The sequence below is a fragment of the Lolium perenne genome, chromosome 4 (genome assembly GCF_019359855.2).
Source record: "Lolium perenne isolate Kyuss_39 chromosome 4, Kyuss_2.0, whole genome shotgun sequence".
NCBI lineage: Eukaryota > Viridiplantae > Streptophyta > Magnoliopsida > Poales > Poaceae > Lolium > Lolium perenne.
In genome coordinates, this window is record NC_067247.2 from 266,333,230 (window position 1) to 266,358,825 (window position 25,596).

The 25,596-nt window shown below is 41.8% G+C and overlaps 1 pseudogene; it reads left to right on the top strand.

Moving 5' to 3' along the window:
* Positions 1 to 10,592: 10,592 nt before the first annotated feature.
* On the top strand, positions 10,593 to 11,177 carry LOC139839351 (uncharacterized; annotated as a pseudogene).
* The last annotated feature ends 14,419 nt before the right edge of the window (positions 11,178 to 25,596 follow it).

Here is a 25,596-nt window from a genome sequence, read left to right on the forward strand (position 1 = left end):
GAGTAAGGTTGTGGGAAGCAACCACAAAACTCCGAAGGAAGTATCAACCAAAACTCATGCTTTGCCTCAACAGAGGAGTACTTTAGTACGGAAGAAGCATGAAGGTGAGAAATCTGGTGATTATGGTGAAGCTGAAGCAGATCCATAGTCAACATAGAAGAGGGAATTCATGGGAAATCACTTAGGATACTATATTCATAGTGTCAGCTAGTGATTTTCTTGCTAAATGAACCCAGAAGGAAGAAAGATGACCTATGAAACCATAGCAGATATAAGAAGACCACAGTTGGTATCAGAAGACCACAGTTGTGGTATAGGATCAATACTGCGAGATAAAGTAGAAGATGTCTCGTCCAGTTGATAAGAACCTATAATAGAATCCATTTTTAGATAACAAATAGCCACAATTGGTATCAAGTAGTCCATAACTAGATTAAGTGTACCAAGAGGTGGTTAACCAATAAAACTTTGTCATCCAAATAACAATGACCTATTATTATTTAGTCGAAGGATTCACATTGGATATCCACAATTGAGTAGATACACCACAAAGATTCTTCGCAAAACCTTAGAAGAATACAAACCATAAGCTAGACCTAGACCAATATTCTAACCATGGGTACAATGGTTGGAAGAAAAGGAGTTGAAGAACATAAGAAAACTCTAAAGGGTAGAGTAAAGATTGAGATGGATGTACAATAACTCAATATTTTGAGCAAGATAAAAGAAGAAGGTCTGAACTGAGAGGAAGTTCGATCTTATTTTCATAAGATTGTTGACACTACTTTCAGAAGGATGTCAGACCAAAAGCCGAGGTTACACCTCGAGGAAGTAAGAATTGGCCTGTAACTTGAGGAAGTGAGTAAGAGTTACTCAGAAGTACGAAAGCTCAAGTAAGCTAAGCTTAATGAAGTTGGAAGAAGGAAATACAATAGGCTCAATAAAGCTCAAGATGGCCAAAGACTGAAGAAGATTGAACATACCAATACCAAAGACTAATAGAATGATTCCTTTCATGGAACCTAAATAACCCAAAATAGTTATAAGAACTATAAACCATGATTGGATGGACTAAATAAGTCTAATCCATTCTCAGGGAAATAAATCTCAAGACCATTTCCATGGTAAGTACCTTACCAAGTACCATTATTGCAGTTTTGGTAGTAAGGGAAAACAAAGACCTATTTTACCAATTAGGAGTATGTTATCAAATTAGTCCTCATTTAAGACTAGCAGCACCAGAAGAAGTCCCAAGCATTGAATCTTCAATGGGAAATGAAACAAGATTATAATATTGAAAGAAATCATGGAATTGAAGTAAGAAGCCATGGTTCAGAGACAAACCCTAATGGATTCCAGGAAGAATCTGGACAAGGGATATATTCAATTATATCTAGTGAGATCACTACGGAGTTCGAGAAAAGTCATAGTCTGCACAAGTCAGATCCACACTCCGGAAACATGAGAGAGTTCAAACTTCGAGGACGAAGTTTAGTTTAAGGGGTAGAGACTGTAATATCCCAGGTAATGGGGTTACAAAAATAGAGGAAACAGATGTGTGCATTGCATTCATGCATAGAAAATCTGGGGAATTTTTGCGCTTTAAAGTAAAACAGTCACAGTAACTGAAGTTTCACTTGACCTTGGTGGAATTGAAGTAGCTCATCAAGTCAAGCGCTATAAACCTCAATGTGACTTTGCTAAAACCTTGTTTTGGGTAGAGATAATTTGATCTAAGGGGTTAGATCAAATGGAATTAAAATCAACACAAGAACTTATTAATCAAGGATCAACTACTTGATCTTATTAAAGATCACAACATGATATTCCTTGCCATAACATATGAACATCCATTTAATTGGAAATCAAGTAACAATAATTGGAGAAACTATTCTTCACTTATCTTTTCCATGTCTTAAGACTAATCTATGATCCTACCATGAAATCTCATGGTATTCATTCCACTTCAACATTGGAATTACAACAAGGAGAAAACCTAGATTAGCAATAGAAAGGAACTAGCTTCCTAAACTTAGCTCCTATTTAGCTAGAATCTATTCTTAGCCTCTATAGCTAGTTAAATACTCTACAAATAGAGTTCGTGATAAGACTAGACTACGAGTCGTTCTTCTGGAGTTTATTTGCAGTTTTACCTCATTGTAAAGTAGGAGGCTGTGATGATCTTATGTAACAGAGTCAATGTTGTAATTCTATAGACATGCCTTGGACCCGCATATGTTTCTGTTGTACCACTCTGAGCGATATAATACTAGTGGAACTGTGTTTCATTGGTGTTATATCAGACTTGCATACTACACCATGCAGTGGTATGCTGGGTCACCACAGTACTGATCCGGCCAACTATGTTTGTTAGATCCGGCCAACTATGCAGTGGAGGACTCTCCATCTTGGTCAATCAGCAACTGGACCACCCGATTGGGCCATAGGACCAAGCACCATTTGTAGGCCACCTGAGATTTTCGGTATTGAACTACGTCCTTGACCCATGAAAATATCCACAACAGGTACCATCTGTATCATTGTATATGCACTTAAAAGGGATGGTTGCGAAACTTTTCAAGCAGAGGAGAATTGCTCATAGCTTTGAGGGTTGCGACTCTTGTATAACTGATTCATCCGCTCATCCTATGGAATGTAACCAGGGAACGGGTTAAATACACTAGTCCACATGTGAAAGCGACATAACTAACCGAACAATGGAGAGAGTGGTAATGGGGTGCCTATTGCCATGAGTGCCAAAAGACAGTGGGATGCGAGCCTCTATCGAAGACGAAGAAGAGGTGTACTGGTTATTAGAGAGGAAGGAGAAGTGAGTCGCTGAACATTAGGAGGGGATGCGAGTCATTGCCACATGTGAATGAGGGACTAGTCGATGTCATCGATGAGGGTCAGTACCGTTGCTTCTCCTCAAGAAAAGGTGGGAATTTTTCCTACTCCACATACTAGACATGGATGACTAGCGGGAAAACGGTTTTAATTGTCTTGACGCCAAAACACACAACCACCCACCATATCCATTGAAGATTCATACCCGTACCGTGGTGCAGGGGTGCTTCTTACTCATGGGTGCATTACCTCTCGACGGACCTTCTGATTCCAGCTCTAGTCCCATACCTGCAGCTTTGGAGTGCGGTCTCCGTGTGTAGTTATGGATGACAATGTTGACTCCTTTGAGTGAATTTTGACCGCTTTCAAATAGTTCTTGACCAAATTGGCCTACATGGCCTTCTTCGAGGGGCACAGTTCTTGACCAAATTGGCCTACATGGCCTTCTTCGAGGGGCACATGCTTTACCCACGGCATGTATCAATTTGAAAACGAAAATCCCCCTCAAATTCATACTCTTTTTTGAGAAATCGAACAAAGGGCGAAGAGCCCACCTGAAACTTTTCATTAATTTTATGGAAAATAGAGGATTACAAGCGAGGTTCAAGCCCTGGCAACACTCGAGAATACCATGGGGTCAGGGGAGAGGGATGCACACCAAGCAACAAGGGGAGGACAGTCAATGCGACGCGATGCCCTAACAAGCCATAGTGGGAGGTGGTCCATAGAAGGAGAGCGGCTGCAATCATACAGAGCGTGAGCAGCCAGCCAGAGTGGGAGTCGGAGAAGGCGTGTACCATGACCTCCACGGTGCGGTGTTACCCAACCCGGAGATCCGCATATGCACACCTCCAGATTTGGAGCAGACGTGGGTAGGCGAAAAATATGTGACCCACAGCCTCAGTAGCACCAGGGAAGAGGGGCAATCTGATGACTGCAGGATGCCAAGACGATACAAGAGAGCCTTGGTCTGCCTCCTACGATGCCTCAGGATCTAGATGAAGACCTTGACCCGGACCGACACAAAAGTGTCCCAGTTCAGTTCATAGAGAGGTGGGTCGCAGCCCGAGCTGTGAAGGAGGTGGTATGCATTGCTTGTCTTGAAACCTATGGGCGAGCCCCAATAAGCACACGTCTGTCCGGCACAGGCGTGGGACGGTGGCGCGTGAGGTTGTCTTCAAGCATGGCGAAGTCCGCCACAGCGGCGGAGAAACACGATCGTGCCGGTCAAGGGCGGCGGCACCCGCGCGCGTACTAGCGGCAACCGTTGCTTCCGCATCCAGGTAGTGGGAGAACGCAAAGGGGAGAGTGGCATGAAGTGGGACCGTAGAGGTCCAGTTATCCATCCAGAAGGAGGTTGTGTTGCCATCCCCCACTCTCACGGAGGTGATCGGCCTAAGGAGAGGGATGAGATCCGCGAAGCTTCTCCAAAGAGGTGTCGCGGGACGCAGGCCCCCCCGCAAGTACCATAGTTGGATCCACACAGTCCATGAATTTTTCTCGGCCATGAGCAGTCGATAGACACTCTTGAGCAGCAGAAATGTGTTCTGCGTCCCAAGATCAATCAGGCCCAGGATACCCTCAAAACGTAGCTGGCAAGCAATTTCCCATGACACCAAGCAATCTCTACTGGAGAAGGTGGCAGACGCATTCCAGAACATGTAGCGACGAGGTCTGTCCATCCGAACGAGCGTGCCTTTCGGGATGGGCATGGCAAACGACGGCAGCGCAGAGAGCACGATGGTGGTGAGTGTCAGCCTGATGCCAGGGTCAAGAGTGCGTAGCCGCCAACTAGGGATACACGCCACAATTTTCTTAGCGAGGAAGTCTAGCGTGCTGGCGGGTAGCTTGTTGTCTGATAGTGGAAAGCCTAGGTATGTCTGGGGGAACGTCGAGATGGAGAACCCAAGAATAGCAACAAGAGTTGCCTCGAAAGTGGCATGGAACCGGTACGGTGTTCGGCGGGTGAGAGAAGACTTTGCCATGGCTTGACCAACATTGATACTTGCATTACTCCAACATAATTGATCATCTGAGCATTTCGTTCGAAGTCTTGAGGGCATTGAACCATCCCTCTCTTGCACCTACTCCTGTGGATGGTCTCCTTGAGCGGTGGCCGCGGGTGATTGACACTTGGCCGACCAAGCGTGTCCCCTCTTGGTGCTTTGATTGATTTGGATCGAGCGTAATAATAATTTTTTTCAAGATCATCTCGAAGACGGAAGCACTTCTCTTGATGACATCGTTGAGGAGGCAGATAGGAGAAAATTAGTGGGTTCTTTTTATGAAGAGTTCAGTTTTGTAATTTTGACGAATTTTGCTTCGTCGGTTATATGAATTATTAGTTGTTTCTCTATCTACTCCTCCAATCCATATTAGTTGATCCTAAAATGGATGTATCTATAACTAAAATATGTCTAGATACATCTATATGGGCATCAAGTAATATGAATTGGAGGGGGTATAAAAAAAGACGTGCATTCTCACCTGTTCCTAAAAATATATGCCCTGAAGATCACTCAACCACCCTGTTTTACGAGAGGGGATATCCCGCAACTAGTTGCGCCCGCACCCCATTTTTGTTCTGACATTTTCAAGTTTCCAAAAAATGCAAACTAAAATTCTAGACATATATTGTGTTATATCTTGTGCATCTGTGAAATTTTATCAAAAGATATATCAAAATGTGGCCTACACAAAAAGAATAAATGATGTGTAAATAGTATGTGCCACTATTTACGTACGTCTTCTCTTTTTTACACAGGTCACATTTAATATATTTTTGGATGATACTACACATATGCACAAGATACAATACAATGTATTTCTAGAATTTTGGTTTGCATCTTTTGGAAACTTGAAAGTGTCAAAACACAAAATGGGGTGCGGATACAACTAGTTGCATATGAGAGTTTCCCCTCTTTTACCATGTGCCTGAGCGGATAGGCTTGGTGAAAATGGCCGAATCGTGGCTCCTTTCAAGCTAGGTTGAGTACTGTGAGCCCATAATTGTGTATCCGTACATGGTTGCTCCTCAGGCAGGCAAGACCGTTCTCTGAAAATAACATAAATGAAGAACCCGACAGAACAAATACGTGAAGCAGAAAAGAACAATGCAACACAAAGAAGCAAAGCAGCAAAATGTTGTCAGTGTTTTGTGCTAATTGCATGCTCGGCCCCATAACGCATAATAAATAAAAGGTCCCTAAATAAAATGGTAAAGATAATGCTGTCAATAGGGGGCGGTAGCTTCCCACGCACGCCTACTCTCCATACTGCCACGACAAACCTCTCGGCTCTGGAAACGAAAAAAAGCGTGCCACAAAAGAGCTTAGCAAGCCGCCACCTATATGATTGATACTTCTTTCCATGGTGCATTTAGAAAAAATATAATTAAAACGGTTTTGCTAATGCTTCGCTAACACTCAATAGATATCCTTCTAGTTTCATGCTTACACGATTACACCGTTACACTAACATAATAGAATCCACTATTGAACAAAGCGTATTGTTCCGCCCACATATGCAATGATTATTGCACAATGTCAGCGTCACGCGGAAAACGGTCAGCTGCGATCCAACCTTGGAGCAAGCCCAGCGCTCCGCTCTTCCTTTTCCACCACTTGTATTCAAATGCAATTATGAAATGTGCATATGTTGAGGGGGAGCTCTGTCTCTATTTTTTTAACCATGTTACCTTACATTCTTGGTCTACCTTTTTTCAAATTTAGTGTTGTCATAAAACGCTTAAAAATGAGAGATTGAAAGAGTATTTACCTACCTTAAGTTTTTTGTGTGTTTGATAATAACACTAGGAATATTTAACGTGCGGTAAGTGATTATAGGAAGATTTGCTACAAGGTTCAAGACCAAGAGAGGCCCCTCAAAAGTTTGAAAAGATGAAGACAAATCTCTGCAGCTCTCGATGTTTGAAGCCGTAGTCGTTAGTTGTAGTCATAGTATTTTGTTGGTTGGAGAGTTCCCCAAAGTATATATGTTGCTTTTTTTGTTGGTCGGGCTGGAATGTCCCTACACAGATGCCAAGCCGAAACTAGGCCGGAGATTTGTCCAGAGACTCTAGATAGATCGGAATCACTGGTCTTCAACACCGGAATCTTTGGTCCTTTAGGCCGGAGTCTTCGGCCCCTCGGGCCGGAATCTCCGGTTCCAGACTAGTGATGCGCTAGGTTGTGCTCCGCGTAGACGCTAGGCCGAAACCTGGCCAGAATCTCAGGCCCAACACAGAATCTTTGGTTCTACGGTCCATAATTTCCGGCCCAGGTTTCCTCCACCTTGGCTGTGCTGCGTCCAGATGCTAGGCCGGGAGTTGGCCGGAGACTTGGCCGGAACCTCCAGGTGAACTCGGAATCACCATACCACCATGCCGGAATCTCCGGCCATCCGGTCCAGAATCTCCGGTGTTCCCGACCGGAATTGATGAGGACATCCCATCTATTGATACAACCGCTGTACCTACAGCCACACAAATACAAGGACCAATCACTCGAGCTCGTACCAAACAACTTAACTATCAGGTGCTTTCAGTTTTTGGAACTATTCCTCACATACATGATAATATGATGCTGCCTAAATCAGATATGTTTGTTACTCTTAGGAATGATGGACCTAGCATGGATGAGGAGGACAAGCATTGGAGCATGATTACACATGGAGAAGATGACAGCAAGCATTGGAGGATTGAAGAGGACGCCGCAAGTGGAGATTTCAGAACCTTGAAGCCACCATAAGAAGAGATGAAGACATGGACGAAATATAGAGTTTTCCACTTCATAATTTCGTCCATAGCATAATATGGTGCTGCGTCACCTTTAGTTTTGGCCCAGACCCATGTCATTTTTGCAGGAATTAAGTCACCCACTTTTTAGAGTCTGCATTGAAGGGGGAAAGACCTTCTAGGGTTTGGTTCGGCCACCATACGTATGGCTGGCCGAAACCCCACCTTTTTCTCATTTAAATACCCCCATAGCCGTCACATTTAGACTCGGATTTTGATTAGATTAAAAGTTAGTCATTGCTGCAACTGTCGTGTACTTCTTTTGAGGCCAACGCCCAGAACAAGACCGACTATTCGGAATCCCACATTTTTCAATAAAGCTTTCATCTATATCCGTAATATTCTGATTGCATCATTAGTTCTTACTTGTTCTCGATTTCAGGTAGGAATTAAGACCCTCGCTGGTCAGGCTGATCATGCATCCGCAAGATCAGTAACTCCCGCAGATTGTCCTAGCGATTGCATTGGCGCACGAGCTTTGCACGTGTAGTCGGATCGTCAAGCATGAACTCCACCAACAAATCGACGTTATCATACTCTCATCGAAAGATCGGCCACCTTTGCCCTATCAAGTGGTATCAGATTTCAGGTTGCTCTGTGAGATTTTACTGTTTTTCCTAGTGTAGATTGCATATGCCATCATACCCATAAACCACGAAAAAGCCAAAAAAATACTGTTAGGGTTTTAGATCTTCGTCCCATAAACCCCCTGCCACGTCTTTGCATTGTATTTTTAGTTTTTCATAGTTGAATTCGTGTCTGCATCTTCATGTCGAGTTGCTGGTCTTAGCGTCTAGTTTCTTTAGAGTTTCGAGTTCTGGTCATATTAGTCACGCCGCCGCCGCCCACTCGCACCATACACAGATCACCGCCACCACATCCATATACTTCTGATACTGCCATATACACCTGCCATATACTTTTGCATCTACCATATACCATGTTTCCTACCACGACACGGATTGTTGATGTTTCTATGCCGCGACAGAGTCCGAGTAGAATTAGGTTTTATAGTTTTTCCACCTTAGCTGTTACCTTCTAATCTCGTCCGTGCTGTAGAAAAAAATTCCCGTGAGTTCAGTTTCGGCCGCCAGTAAAGAATTGTGAAGGAGAGCAAAAAAAAAAGTCTAGAAACGCCTCCGAATTTTTTTTTTCTGGCTACACTGGTTTTTCATGTTGGCGATCACTTTTTGCCACTGGCCATTATAGCGACATTTTTTTGGCGCCTGCGCGCTTTCCGGAGCACTCCCAAAAATTTCGACAATTTTTTTTCTGAGGCTATACTGTTTTTAGACCACGGGGATCTGTTTGAGACAGTTGCCATCATAGTGATTTTTCGCATCTCGGTTCGCCACATCATCGCCACCTCATCGCTGCTAGTTGCTTGTGTGCCGGGTCGTGACCTCGTTAGTGTTCTAGGCTCGCGTCTCTAGTATGGTCTAGCCTAGGACCAGCACAGTATCGTTGTTGAGCATACTTTCAATACTGCATTGTTGTTTTGACAATTGCTGTTTTGCTACCATATTAGCCTTCCTACAACTCTACATATTGTCTCCACGTGCTTTGTGTCGACACCTGGTAATCGCTTTGACAATCTTTGGAGACGCTGACCCTTGTTGGTTGCCGTATCACCTTCCTCCTGTCTGGTAAGAACTTGTAAGAGCTTTGTATTTTGCTTGACGAATTGCGCGTGAACCACCATATTCCGTAGTTTGTAGGCATATACATTTGTGCTTTTTGTGTACTAATCATGATAGGGCCTATTGATCCAGGCGCTGTTGATCCGGCCGCTGTAGACCCGGCCAAGATGACGAGTGAAGAGTTGCATGCTCACTTCACCCACCTTTTGGGAGGGCATGCACACGACATCGATGCGCGCATTGGTGACGTGGACGCCAAACTCACCGACGCGCTGGACAAGCCGGATGGCCTCGAGACAGCTTTCAACTCCAAGATCGACGCCAAGTTCCAGGAGATCTTGACTCGGTTGTCGCCACCTCGCGACAACGTGCGATGATGCGCACGCCACGTTCCTCGTGCGGAGGTGCCTACGGGTACCGCTCCTGCTGCAGCAGCCGCACATGACGCGCCTTCTGATGAAGGATACGAAGACTATGAAGGGGATGAGGATGAGCTGGTAGATGAGAATGTGCTAGACGGCGAGGAAGTCGAACAACCTGCACCTAGTCGTACACGACAACTGAACCGCAACGTTCGCCCACCTCCACGGCTGGCACGTGATGATGATCATGTTGCAAAACTTAAATTGAATATTTCTCCATTTGAGGGTAGATATAATCCCGATGCGTATCTTACGTGGGAATTGGAAGTAGAACAACACTTTGCATGTTTAAAATAATCTGATCACTTGCGTGTTAGTGCTGCTACTTGTGAGTTTATAGATTTTGCATCTATTTGGTGGTCTGAACATTGTAGAGTACATCATGCTAATATTCCTACTACTTGGGTTGGTTTAAAACTTGCTAAGCGTACTCGTTTTGTTCCTCCACATTATTAACGTGATTTGGTGAAAAAATTGTCTCGCTTAGAACAAGGAAAAAATTCTGTAGAAGACTATTATCAAGCATTGCAAACTGGCATGATTCGTTGTGGTATTGTAGAGGATAATGAGGCTATGCTTGCACGTTTCTTTGGTGGTTTGAATAAAGAGATTCAACATATTTTAGATTATAAGGAGTACAACACTATTACTCGCTTGTTTCATCTTGCTTGCAAAGCTGAACGTGAAGTGCAGGATCGTCAACCACCATGAAGAAGAGCTAATGTTTCTGCAGGTCGTACATCGTCATGGTCTCCGGGACAATCAGCACCACCATCTCGTGGGGCTGCACCAGCGCCTACAACCTCCAGGTACACCGCGCCTACATCATGAGCACCACCTGCTGCTACTCCACCACCATCTGCTGGTCCTCCTCGGAGTTCCTCTTCGATGGCTTCTACAGGGAAGACGCGCGACATTCAATGTCGCAAATGCTTGGGATTTGGACACATAGAGAGAGAATGCAGAACCAAGCGTGTGTTGTTGGTGTGTGAAGATGCAGAATATGATTCTGCAAGTGACTTTGATGAACATACATTGGCCCTTATTGCTGCACGTGATGGCACCAATTCTGATTCTGAGAGAGAGATGGAGGTCATGGAAGCTGACACTGTTGATCGGTACAAGAGCTTGGTTGCACAACGTGTGTTGAGCATGCAATTGAGCAAATATGAGCATGATCAACGCCACAATTTGTTTCAAACAAGAGGCGTTGTAAAAGAGTGAGCTATACGGATCATCATTGATGGAGGGAGCTGCAACAATCTGGCTAGCGTTGACATGGCGGAGAAGCTTTCTCTACCTACGAGACAGCGCACACATCCATATTACATTCAATGGTTTGAGAGCTCTCGGAAGCTCAAGGTAACAAGAACTACACGTGTGCATTTAACTATTGGTAAATATTCTGATTTTGTTAATTGTGATGTTGTACCTATGCAAGCTTGTTCTTTGCTACTTGGTAGACCTTGGTAATTTGATAGAGAATCTGTTCATAATGGTGGAACTAATCAGTATTCTCTTATGCATGATGGAAAGAAAATTGGTCTCGAACCTATGACTCCTGAACAAATAGTAAAAGATGATCTTGCTAGAGCTAGTAGAGTAAAAAACGAGGAGAAACATAAGAGTGAAAATCAGATTGTTGCTGCAGATTTTGTACCACATAAGACTAATACTAAATCTGATTCGAACCATGCTACTGAAATTCGTTTGAAAAATCCTTGTTTGCTTGCTAGCAAATTTGAGATTGTTGAACTTGATGTGAACACTACTCAATGCTATGCTATTATTTGCAAAGAAGTTCTGTTTTCATTTGAGGATATGCCTGCTTTTTTGCCACATGCGGTTGCTAACCTTTTGCAGGAATTCATTGATGTGTTTCCTCAAGATGTTCCACCTGGATTGCCACCTATTCGTTGGATAGAAAACCAAATTTACTTGATTCCAGGAGCTTCGCTGCTCAACCATGCACCATATCGTACCAATCCTGAAGAAACCAAAGAGATTCAGCGACAAATTCAGGTTCTACAAGATAAAGGTAACATTCGTGAGTCTCTTAGTCCATGTGTTGTTCCTATTATCTTGGTACCTAAGAAAGATGGTTCTTAACGCATGTGTACTGATTGTAGAGCTATTAATAATATTACCATTCGATACCATCATCCAATACCTCCTTTAGATGATATGCTTGATGAATTGAGTGGTTCTATTATGTTCTCTAAAGTTGATTTACATAGTGGTTACCACCAGATTCGTATGCAATTAGGAGATGAATGGAAAACAACGTTTAAAACTAAGTTCGGTTTATATGAGTGGTTAGTAATGCCTTTTGATTTAACTAATGCACCTAGTACTTTCATGAGACTGATGAACGAAGTTTTACGTGCTTTTATTGGACGTTTTGTGGTGGTATACTTTGATGATATTCTGATTTATATCAAATCTTTGGAGGAATATTTGGATCATTTACGTGCTGTTTTCAATGCTTTACGTGATGCACATTTGTATGGTAATCTTGAAAAGTGCACCTTTTGCACCGATCGAGTTGCGTTTCTTGGCTATGTTGTTACTGCGCAGGGTATTGAAGTTGATCTAGCCAAGATTGAGGCAATTAAGAGTTGGCCGCAGCCAAAGACGGTAACACACGTGATGAGTTTTCTTGGTCTCGCTGGTTTCTATAGGCGCTTTGTGAAAGATTTTGGATCCATTGCTGCGCCGCTGAATGAGCTTACAAAGAAGGATGTGCCCTTTGTGTGGGGCGATGCACAACAAGAAGCCTTCATGATATTGAAAGATGAGTTAACACATGCTTTATTACTTCAACTTTCTGATTTCAATAAAACTTTTGAGCTTGAATGTGATGCTAGTGGAATTGGTTTGAGAGGTGTGTTATTACAAGAGGGAAAACCTGTTGCATATTTTAGTGAGAAATTGAGTGGGCCTAGTCTGAACTATTCTACTTATGATAAAGAATTATATCCGCTGGTTCGGACATTAGAAACTTGGCAACATTATTTATGGCTTAAAGAATTTGTTATACATTCTGATCATGAATCTTTGAAGCATATTCGTAGTCAAGCTAAGTTGAATCGTCGCCATGCAAAGTGGGTTGAATTTATTGAGTTTTTTCCTTATGTTATCAAACACAAAAAGGGTAAAGATAATGTTATTGTTGATGCTTTGTCGTGCCGTTATACTATGCTATCTCAACTTGATTTCAAGATTTTTGGATTAGAAACTATAAAAGAACAATACTTGCATGATGCTGATTTTAAAGATGTGTTGCTGAATTGTAGAGATGGTAGAACATGAAACAAATTCGTCATCAATGATGGATTTGTGTTCTGTGCTAACAAGCTATGCATCCTAGATAGTTCCGTTCGTCTTTTATTGTTGCAGGAGGCGTATGGAGGCGGCTTGATGGGACACTTTGGTGTGAAGAAGACAGAGGATGTACTTGCTGCACACTTCTTTTGGTCACGTATGCATCGAGATGTTGAGAGATTTGTGGCACGCTGCACTACATGTCAAAAAGCTAAGTCTCGACTTAATCCACATTGTTTATATATGTCTCTTCCTGTTTCTAGTGTACCTTGGGAGGATATTTCTATGGATTTATTTTTGGGTTTGCCTCGTACACAGAAGGGGAGGGATAGTATCTTTGTTGCTGGGGATCGGTTTTCTAAGATGGCACACTTTATTCCATGTCACAAGACTGATCATGCTACACGTGTTGCTGATTTATTTTTTCACGAAATTGTTCGTTTACATGGTGTGCCAAATACTATTGTTTCTGATCGTGATACTAAGTTTCTTAGCCACTTTTGAGATGTTTATCGGCTAAGTTGGGGATTAAATTGATGTTTAGTACTACATGTCATCTCCAAACTGACGGACAAACTTAGTAAATAGAACATTGTATACTATGTTGCGGGTTGTTTTGAAGAAAAACTTAAAATTGTGGGAAGAATGTTTACCTCATATTGAATTTGCTTACAATCGTTCGCTGCATTCTACCACTAAGATGTGCCCTTTTGAGATTGTGTATGGTTTTGTACCACGTGCACCTATTGATTTGTTGCCTTTACCATCTTCGGTGCAAAATAATTTGGATGCTACAGACCGTGCTGAATTGATACTAAAAATGCATGAGACTACTAAAGACAATATAGAACGCATGAATGCTAAATATAAAATTGTTGGGGATAGAGGAAGAAAGCATGTTGTGTTTGATGTTGGTGATCTTGTTTGGTTGCATTTGCGCAAAGATCGTTTTCCTGAATTGCGCAAGTCTAAACTAATGCCACGCGTTGCTGGTCCTTTTAAGGTGTTAGAGAAAATAAATGATAATGCATGTAAACTTGAGCTTTCTGCAGAATTGGGTCCGATTAGTACTACATTTAACATTGCAGATTTGAAGTCTTACTTTGGTGAAGAAGAGGAGTTTTCGTCAAGGACGATTTCAATTGAAGAAGGGGGGCATGATGAGGACATCCCATCTATTGATGCAACCGCTGTACCTACAGCCACACAAATAGAAGGACCAATCACTCGAGCTCGTGCCAAATAACTTAACTATCAGGTACTTTCATTTCTTGGAACTATTCCTCACATACATGAGAATATGATGCTGCCTAAATCAGATATATATGTTACTCTTAGGAATGATGGACCTAGCATGGATGAGGAGGACAAGCATTGGAGCATGATTACACATGGAGGAGATGGCAGCAAGCGTTGGAGGATTGAAGAGGACGCCGCAAGTGGAGATTCCAGAACTTTGAAGCCACCATAAGAAGAGATGAAGACATGGGCGAAATATAGAGTTTTCCACTTCATAATTTTGTCCATAGCATAATATGGTGCCGCATCACCTTTAGTTTTGCGCCAGGCCCATGTCATTTTCGTAGGAATTAAGTCAGCCACTTTTCAGAGTCCGTATTGAAGGGGGAAAGGCCTTCTAGGGTTTGGTTCGGCCACCATACGTATGGCTGACCGAAACCCCATCTTTTCCTCCTTTAAATACCCTCATAGCCGTCAAGTTTAGACTCGGATTTTGATTAGATTAAAATTAGCCACTGCTGCAACTCTCGTGTACTTCTTTTGAGGCCAACGCCCAGAACAAGACCGACTATTCGGAATCCCACCTTTTTCAATAAAGCTTTCATCTATATCCACAATATTCTGATTGCATCATTAGTTCTTACTTGTTCTCGATTTCAGGTAGGAATTAAGACCCTCGCTGGTCAGGCTAATCGTGCATCCGCAAGATCAGTAACTCCCGGAGATTGTCCTAGCGATTGCATTGGCGCATGAGCTTTGCACGTGTAGTCGGATCGTCAAGCATGAACTCCACCAACAAATCGACGTTTTCATACTCTTATCGAAAGATCGGACACCTTTACCCTATCAGGAATCTCTCGAGTAAGTGATTCTGCAACGGCCATAATTTGGGAGGCCTGTGAAAGGAAGGTTTCGTATTCCTCATTGAGTCACGACTTTCACTCTCTCTCCTCCATTGTTTCTGAGATCAAACCTCGTGGGTCTCTCTCCCTAGCTAACCAATCAACCACAAAATTTAGGAATCAGAGGAGGACGACCTGATATACCTATCTACCCAAGAAATTTCAAAATCCTCCAACTATTTCTTAGTGGAACTTGTAACCCTAGGTCCCCTTAGTGGAGACCCTTATTGAGAGGTCACCATGAGGCTTTTGATTTGTGCTGTCCTACCCTTGGTGATGTTGGGAGCCTCCAATTCCGTTGTGTAGCTATGGCCAACCTTATGTGAAGGCTTTGCCACCTTGACCAGAAAATGTTACTTGAAAAGTGGGCCACCTTGATGGTGAGCTCACCAGAGAAGAAGGTGGTGCCTTTGTGATGGTTAAAAAAAAATGAAACCGTGTCTAGGAAGAACTAGACACTTTTTTGATATAGTAGAAGCGGGACTTGGCGTGACAATTCCGAAATTCGTTCCTAACAGGAATCGAACTCCGGTCGTTGGAGTGCGCCACTGCGACCCCAACCACTGGGCTAAGCCCACGTCGTCGCCTTTGTGATGGTTGGTTGGTCTTTGTGGCACCACACCTCTCCAATGTAGATGTACTTTCCTTTGGAAGGAACTACGGAAACAAATTCTTCGCCTCGTGTCTCCTCTTTGGTTGTATCATTTCCTTAACCATTGCTCCTAGTTACTTGCTCTACTAGTAGATATATGTTATACACTATATAAAAGCGAGCTCTCCTTGCTCCACGTCCATTCACTGTAGAAGTTCAATTTTTTCCAATCAATTCCTGCCTGGCTTACACTACAACACCTTCTTTTCTTTTATTTTTATTATTTGTTTGGTTTGTTTTTTTACTGTTCGAAGGTAAATTTCCACGCAACTTTTTGGTAGTAATTTCTTGGTCGTAGTTAACTACGTCTGCCTCTTAAACAAAAAAGTTACCTACGTCTATGGAGACATTTGTATGTCCCTTAATTTTGACAACTCGATGGTTATTTTTAACACATATTTCTTGCCACAATTATTTATAAGCTGGTTAGTTAGCTTACGTGTATGGTAATAATTTTTTTGCTCCTTTTAGTTACTTGATGAATGTTCCTGCACAACTTCTCGGCCGAAATCTTAGCGGTGGTAGTTACCTACGTAACGTCCCTGCTGTTTAACTAATTGATCTTGGCGGTGGTACTTACCTCAAGTGATACTTTTTAACGTCCCTGCTTTTTAACTAACTAGTACAAATGCCCGTGCGTTGCTACGGGTTCTCAAATTTCATGTCTCAATAGACATGTATAATTCTATAATTCACAGTTCATTATAAAACTTCAAAACAAATCAGGGGTATCATAAGGGGTATCATAATGTACTACGACATGATAATACTGAACGCAATAACAAGATAACATTGTTGTGCATCTGGATGCTTGCAAGTTCTATGTATTTTTGTTACTCTTTCACGGTAAGTCCTATGCTTGTGTTATGGGCCGTCATAACTCTCAACTCAACAACCTCTTCTTTTAAATCTCATAAAAAATGGATGCTGCAAGCACATGTATAAAAACGTGGGTGTTCTAAACACATGTATAACTGAAGAATACTTATTTTCTAGTAAATAAGCTGTTTATTTTTTTAGTAAGCATGGTTGCTGAATTTGGCATTGAGTGGGGCCTAATAACACAACAAAAAATAAGCAGTTTATTTTTAGCATGCATGGTTGCTGAATTTGGCATTCAGCGGGTCCTAATAACAACTAAATTTTATAACATGATAAAATCAATCCACATGGCAAAATGGACCTATGGTCAAACTGAGGGTATCTCCAACGAGGCGACGCAAATGGACGCTGCACGACCGTTTGCGTCCGCGCGGATCGAAAATGCGTCTGCACCCTACTCCAGCGGGGCGATGCATCGTGTCCGGGGCGTCCGCAGCGACGCAAACGCGGCGCAAATATGCGGCACGTTTGCGTCTCCGCGGACGCTGCGCGATCGCGCCGAGCGTCCGCTCGCTGCCCCCACGGGCCCGCCTGGCAGCGACCCTGGCTCGATCGGCGCGAATTAAAGCCCAAAAGCCGGGGAGGTCAACCGCCGGAGTGGCAACCGCGCCGATCAACCCGCCAACCGTGGAATGGAGCGCCGAACCGCCGCGAAAGAGGAACCGTATGCCTCATTGTTATACGCGCCGCCATTAATCCCCGCTGAATATAACCCATGTGTCTGTTGTAATTCACGTCCAACCGGTTGTCATTCTTCTTCTTCTCCAACACTGGCTATCCACCATGAGAAACTTGTTGTTGCCATCGGACACAGACAGCAAGGGCGAGCCATCGGCATGGCGGCATTGGTGGGACAGGGCTGCAACGTCCAGCGACCCTAGCTCCCCGCCGAGGGGGAGGGAGGCGCCATTGGCATCGAAGGCCAGGAGGAGGACTCTGACGCCAAGTGGCCACGACTGGAGGCAGCGGACGACGCGACGGTGGCAAGGGAGGAGGCAAGGGCCCGGGCGAGGGTGCAGACAGAGCGTCGTCGTCCGTTCACCGACAACGACGATGACGACTCCACTGACCAGTCGTCCGACTGGAACTCAAGCTCGATGGACACGTCGTACGATAGTTCCTCTTCGAAGGAGGGGGTGACAAGTACGAGGCACGTCCGTGAGGACAGCGAGGCGAGGCCTTCTAACAAGAAGGCCAAGAATTAGTTTATAATTTGTTCATTTTCAAATTTGTTCTGTAGTTTGTATGTTAAATTTATTTAAATTTGTTCTATTTGAGAATTAGTTTATAATCCTTTCACGTTTGAACTTGCTCTTTCAAAGATTCGTTACAACCAATGTAGAAATTGAAGAGTTTTTCAAAAAAGGAAAAGAAGAAGCACGAATGTCTAAAATGCGTCGGACCGCTCGAGGTGCCCCCAATGCAAATGAGCGCCTCGTGGTCATTTTCGCGTCCGCCAGGCGACGCAAACGGACGCTCGCGGATAATTTAGACGTCCAAAATGCATCGCCCCATTGGAGATGTCCTGAAATTTAGCATAGATAGAAGAACCAAGAGGCTCACAGATATTTCGAGACTTTGAATCCTATGCATCCTTTTTAAAAGGAATCTACTGAAGGACGTAGAAAACACTTATCTTTCTAAAATAAAAAATGGAAGTGCCAATGCATATATATCTGACCTCTGTTACTCCAAACATCAAAATTCCTTGGCTATTAATCTCCTTAATTTGTAGATTGTCCTTAAACAAGTCAAGAAGGTCCCTAAAATATAAGGAGACAAAACTCGGTTCCTTTCATTGCAGCATTTTACAATAGCTACATAAGATGCATACACAAACAGCGAACAGTTTACTACCGTGGTTGCTGAAGAAATTCAATCATGATCAAACTGTAATAATATGAGAAGACGTGACAGATGCCCAAAGCTCCCCCTACCCGAGCCAACCACCATCACCAACGACATGAACAATGAGAGAGTAAAGTGTCTAGGGTGAGTATAACCAACCAGAATGCCCAGCCGCTGCCATAAGTTCTCTATCAAGCAGGACAATCCTAAAATCCTTCAAATTTAAACGGTACGTACCAATGACTTCTAGAGCTGCATTTGTAATGTCCACACCCAAATCAGGGAAGACTCCAGCTACGGCCAGCAACCCCACCTGTGCAACTCTACCTTGTTCATCCTCAATACCTCATTGGTCATCATCTCCTCTCTATACTCAAGAGTATGTCATATCTTGCAGATCTGTGCAACAACTTCTAATCTCAACCTCCTATAACATCTCTCTCCTGTTTATTTTCACAATGAGAAAAATATCAGCAAGAAATATTTGAGTTAGTATATTCACTATCTGATCTCCAAGCATGCCCAAAAGAAATCGGAGAGAAATGATCTACTTTTGGACAAAAATAAATACTTATTCACAATTGACACTAATAATTTTTTTAGGTGTATCAGACATATTTCAAAAATAAAGAACTATTAACTAATATTCACTCTAGATTTTTCAAAATATTATCAAAGCTTTTCTAGTGAAAGCAGAAGGAATAAATGTTGTAGTGCATTAGTGTAGTATGGAACACATGAGATGGAATCATGGAAGAGGAGGGGAAGCTGAGGCCTTCTGGCATCATTCATGCCTGTCTTTAGTGATTGGCATTGGAGAAACTATGTAAAAACATGCAGAAGTATCAACATCCTTGTTCATGAAATATACAATCTTTAGGGTTCTTTGTGCAAAATGTTTGTACAGTGATTGTAACTTTCTTTATCTTTTGGTCCTATTTGTACTTGTGCCACCGCTGATTGAATAGCTTCTAGGTCCCTCTGGACCGTCCCTTGTTCAAGAAACATAAGAGTGGATTTTGCATAGAAATCATGCATCCCATAGGACCCAAAATTCAAAGAATAAATCCTGGATTCACTATCTCTGGGTTTGTACTTGTTCACCATCCCGCGACAATGACCATTCCACCAAGCAAACCCAAAATAAAATGATTAAAAGAATTTCACAAAAAGTAGAACACGAATCATGCATATAAATAAATAGTGAATACCATGATCCCACAGCTTGTGCTTGTATTTTTTCCAGGCTGCAGATGTTCCGCTTATGTTTTATTCAACACTTGAACATAAAGATAATGAGCCCATATCATTATCAGCAAAAAGAATTTACCATAATAAATAAGACAAACTCAGGGCATGGGCCATTCATCAAATATTTATCATGGGTCTAGAAAGGAAATCCGTTCATCAAGCTAGCATCAATCATCTCAATGTCCCGAAGCAAACCAGAGAAAGATCGTGTCTCTCAGAATTTATTTTAAAGAATTAGCCATACCAAAAATGTGTTTAAATCCTTCTAGACGGTCATTTTATTAGCATCCCATACTGCTAGCTGATTCAACAAATGAATGTACAACAAGACATAGATGTGCAGCCATTACGTACCAACAAGTTTCAGTCAATGGGAGCGTGTAGGTTCAGATATCTGTAGACAATTGTAACTGAATCAACATGGATCACTCACTGTGAATTTAGTAATCCATGGATGATGAATATTGTGAAATTGTATCACTTGGTGTGCATTACTGATTCACATTTTATTCAGTCGGTTGTGAATTTCGATATATCGTGAAATTTTATAACTTAGCGTGCATTACTGATTCACATTTTATTCAGTCAGTTGTGAATTTAGATATTGGTGTGAAAAGTGATCTTATCTGAACCTGCTATGGACACTGAACTAAAATATTTCCAACCCAACCATTGAGACTCTAAACCACATCCCAAACTCCTCAATGTTTCAGCATGCACATCTCTCTAAGTGCTAGAAACAGAAGTGCAAGTAACAAGACACATCTCATAGTAATAGTAACTCGGGAGGAGGGCTCACATTCTTTTCAGAATTATTAGTACCAGCCTCACGTACAGCTCAAATACAATCTCTTAAGGGACATTCTTGGACAAGCTAACCTTTTAAGATATATCTCACAACAAACTTATCCCTTATTTCCCTAGAAATTTACACACACAAGAGGATCTATGTGTGCAAAAGATGGATTCTGGGAAGTTACTTTTTGCCTCCTAGGTGCAACTATAAATTACAAACAACACCATTGCTAACCTGTGACTTCATCTTACGAAATATATAACATTGATGGAAGTTGCAGTGTACTCTGGATAGTAGTTGAACTTGCTTCATTCAGTATATAAAATTATTTGTTTAGAAAGAAAATACATGCAAATGTATAGCACGCTACTAAAGTATGAACAGAAAGGTAGAAGTCAAACCGAAAGTCCAGCTTTTTCTGGAACACTGCATTTGGTAACAAGTGAATCTTGAAACATGCCATGTGATTTCTCTCCAAGAGAAACATCTACGAAGCAGTGACACCACTAAAACGGAAAGGATAATAAGAGTCATTTTCTGTAATATTATAGAGTGGAAACACCAAAAGTAGAGAGATGCACTAAAAATGTACCCACTGGTCATGAAGAGAGGATTGCCACTCAAACTATCGTCTTCAAACAAGCAAGCAAAAAAATTACGAGGCATGTTCAGGTTTTGAGTGTTAAAAATTAGACATGCCATTGCTGAGTAGTAATAGAATTTAACTAACCTAACAACATGCACCTACCCAGATATAGTACAACATGAAGCAAGAAGAAATTACACAGAAAAAGGTCATCCGGAAGACTGATTAGAGCTAAAGATGAAACCCACTATAGTAAGCTACATACTTGCTACCAAATTCCTTGCTTCCTTGAAAGTAGGAAGAAGCTCGCCGAGGGCCCAAAAATTGAAGGCGTGCAGAAGTGCACCAAGGCACATATAGTTCAGAAAGGCTATTCTGGATAGGATCAGTAGACACCCTTCCCACTATTCTCCTTATATAATTCCTATCTCTTACAGATAACCACTTGCACTTAGCCTAACCACTTGCATGCTATATGTTCACATTATCTTCTGTAAGGCTGTACTGGACCGGTGAACTGAATATATTTAATTGTAGTATGACACCATAGTAATCATTGTCCGATAACAATTCAAGAACCATCTAATGAAGGATACAACCAAATTTATCAAACAAACAAGCAAACTATCAGCTATAACACACCCAATATTATATCACATCAGAAACAAAATAAGTAGTTCATCAATCCAGTTTCATGTTCCAAATACCGTACCACAGTACCACAGTAACCCCACAACCACTGGTCTTTATCCTCATTGCATGAATCAAATTTATTAGCTGACAGTAACCTGCAGCCACTGGTTTTTAAAAATTAAAATCATTGTATGAATCAAAACCGGCGAAAAAAAAGAAGTTGTAGAACAATCCTCTATTACATTTGTTTGTGAATAACTGGTACATGAAAAGAGATTCAAACGTCACCTTAAATCCTGGCCGATTGCAAAGAATGAAAATGCTACAAATACATGTACAAGTAAACTGCCCCCTAAATATATGAATGGCAGAGCAATACTTGTGCATCTTCAGAAATTGCTGTAAAAATAATCTAATACACGTGAAGTATATATGTTCTGAAATTACTACTTGACCCAAAAGCTTAGCAATTAGCACGCACAAAACAAGATTTGCTACTACTCCATACAAACACGGGAGAGGGATAGATGTGATATAAGCAAGCAACAGAGAGCGACGAGAAATCTAATACGGAGTAAGCAATATCAGGAGGGGTAGGTAAGTAACAGAAGGGGGATGAGGCGAGGAGCAGCTCGATCTAGCAACGGCCCATCTGTCCTATGGTTGATGTGTGGCTGTAGCAGCTGGATCTAACAAGAGGAATGAAATTTGATAAATACACTGCATCAACGATGACAAAATGAGGCCGACGGCGTACAGGATCGAGGCGGCCGCAGCGGGGAGACTCGCACGACGGCGAAGGGCAGGGTCGCGTGGCGGCCTCGCGTGCTGCCTCGTAGCGGCCGATGGCGTGCAGGATCGAGGCGGCGGCGCCGGGATACTTGCGCGACGTCGGGCGACGAGCAGGCTCGCGTAGCGGCCTCGCGTGCTGGCTCGTGCTAGCCACCGGCCTGTAGGATCGAGGCGGCTGCTCCGGGGAGACTCGCGCGACGACGACGGCGACAGCGACAGGCAAGATCGTGCAGCGCGGCGACTCGTGGAATCCGCGCAGGGGAGTAGGATGACGAGCTCAGGGCGAGGGTTTCGGGTGCTGGGCTCACGATCCATCGTGACGAGGTATCTGGGTTTCGGGCTTTCGGCCCAGTTCAGCCCGTGCGGAAATGGAACGCTCGACTACGACGAAGATCTTTTTTTTTTTGAGATCTACTACGACGAAGATCTTGACGTACTGGAGTCTGGGCAGAATAAGGAACACATTCCTCCTTTTTAAGTAGTGTAGATAGATTGATGGTAATTTTTTGACAAACCTTTCTGGTCATAACTTTCTGATGGTAGTTAGCCTACGTCTACGGCACAATACCTACGTAACACCCCTGCTTTTGAACTAATTGATCTTAGCGGTGGTAGTTACCTACGTCTCAAGTGATACTTTTTATTGTCCCTGCTTTTTAACTAATTGATAGTATTTTTTTGACAAACCTTTCTGGTCGTAACTTTCTGATGGTAGTTAGCCTACGGCACAATATTTTCCAGCTCCATCTTTTAATTAGTTGAATAATTTTTCAGCAAAACTTATGGGGCGTAATTTTCTGGCGGTAGTTACCTCATGGCAACTGTTCGGTGGTTTTTTGGCCAAATAATTCATCGTTAGTTGTCAATGGCAAATTTACCATTACGCAGTAATTATGAACAAAACTTTCCAGACATACTTTTCCGACGTAGTTTCCATACTGTCACTCTTCGATGGTACGTATCTTTCAATCAGCGAGTCAATTTTTCGAGTTATACTACACGCATCAGAAAATACACATTGGCTATAATATATCATGCATCGATTGTAAACATATATATTACTTCTTTCATATAGTATGGGTGTGAATATATCTAATATTTTGCTTATATTGTTCGTATTGGCTCAGCTAACAACTTATGAAAAGCATGTCGATACTAAACCTAGCCATGTATAGAACTAAAGTAAAGTCACAGGCGCGGCGTTTCTCCGTGGAAACTTCCATCTGTTGTTTGTGTACCTTGTTGTTTTCCTTTGTGTTTGCATCATCTAGGTTCATTTGTTGCAAATTGGTCACCTTTACTTCATCGCACTAGCCTTAAAATCGAAAAGGACTAAAAATTGAGTAGCATCTATTCACCCCTATCTAGTCACTCAAACTACCCGTTCCAATGGAAAATTTATTATACATTTAGATGGAATTTTCTGAAGATTAGGCTCGCCTTGGAAAACAAAACATGCTTTTTTCTCCTATAGGCACCTGAGGGTATCAATTTTTATTTTAAAATTATAGGAAATACCAAACGGAAAATTAGTTTCTGTAGTCAAAATTGCATCTTTATTATCATTTAAACATGTATCATTCAAATAAGATTTGTGTTAAAAGTAAGAAACATTCACATCATCTATTATATGGTAGCTTCTTTTTTATAGAAAGGCTTTTCAAACTATTTCAACCCTTTGTATAATGTGCTAACATATTTCGCCAATTGATTCTCCAAAAAAACACCACATGCATGACAAGCTAAAGTTTTCACACTGCTATGAACTAGTCATGTCAACAAGAAAATTATTTAATTTAGTAGAGAGTGCTTGTACGAACCATTTACCAACCCGCACAACAGATAGAAACTATCACTATTTTGAATGTAACTATATTTTGTTTGTGATTGAGTGAAACTCATTCTTCACCTTGGATCATGCAAAATATAGCCACATATTCAAATTCAATGTGCTTCCACGTCAACTTGAAAGTAGTACCAAGATCAAGCAAGCAGAAGTGAATATCATTTTCCAAGATTCTTGGCTATGGAGACCATCCCGAGGACATGAGCATCATGCCAACCCGGGGTGAATCAAAATGTATATATTTATAATAAACTTTTATACTTATTTATGACTTACATTTATCGTACTATAATCTTACGAGTATAATTTTCTATCTATTAGTTTTCATAGTTACCACATTTGAATGTAGCTAATATTAGTTATATTGATTTTTTCTTATACACTAGTAATGTATATCAATGAGATATTGGTGTAGTGAAAAATTTGAATAATATGTTTAAAGAAAAGGTTCTCCTTGAATTAAATTTTGATAGTTATACAACTTACATAGTGTATATGTTTCGTATGTGTGTGTATGCATGTGTGTTCGTGTCTCTTTTAATATTCTTAATATCATGGTACAAATCTCTAAAGCATAGACTCTAATAAATATCTTAACAATGGTTTCTAGTGTATGATTCAGTAAGCATATTGTATAGACTTTTAGACTACAAAATGAATCGCGTGTAATGTTTCATGCAAGCTTGGTTTGGCAATAATATGAAAATATATGTATGATAGTAATCACCGAAGAATATACTTTACATACAATCTTGTTATTTGGTATGCTCGTCCGTAGCGCACTTCATATCTTCTGATGTATGAAAAGCATGAACAAAATTTAACATGGAAACCTTGATATCATAGATTTTAGTACACTTGCAGAACATCCACATGAGAGAGAGAGAGAGAGAGAGAGAGAGAGAGAGAGAGAAATAGACTAATTAAAAATCATCGTCACCGTTTGTATTGGTTTCTTCCTATGTGGTACCACATACACGATAATGGTCTTGTTAAATTGTGGAGTCAAGAATCTGTATTCCATGAAGCGAATGTTGTAATATGGATCATAATCCCTTAAATGCATATACAATTTTTGTTCGTCTCATAGTCCAACTTTTATGTTGTCCAAAGGCGACAATGCATGAGTTACGTACGATTT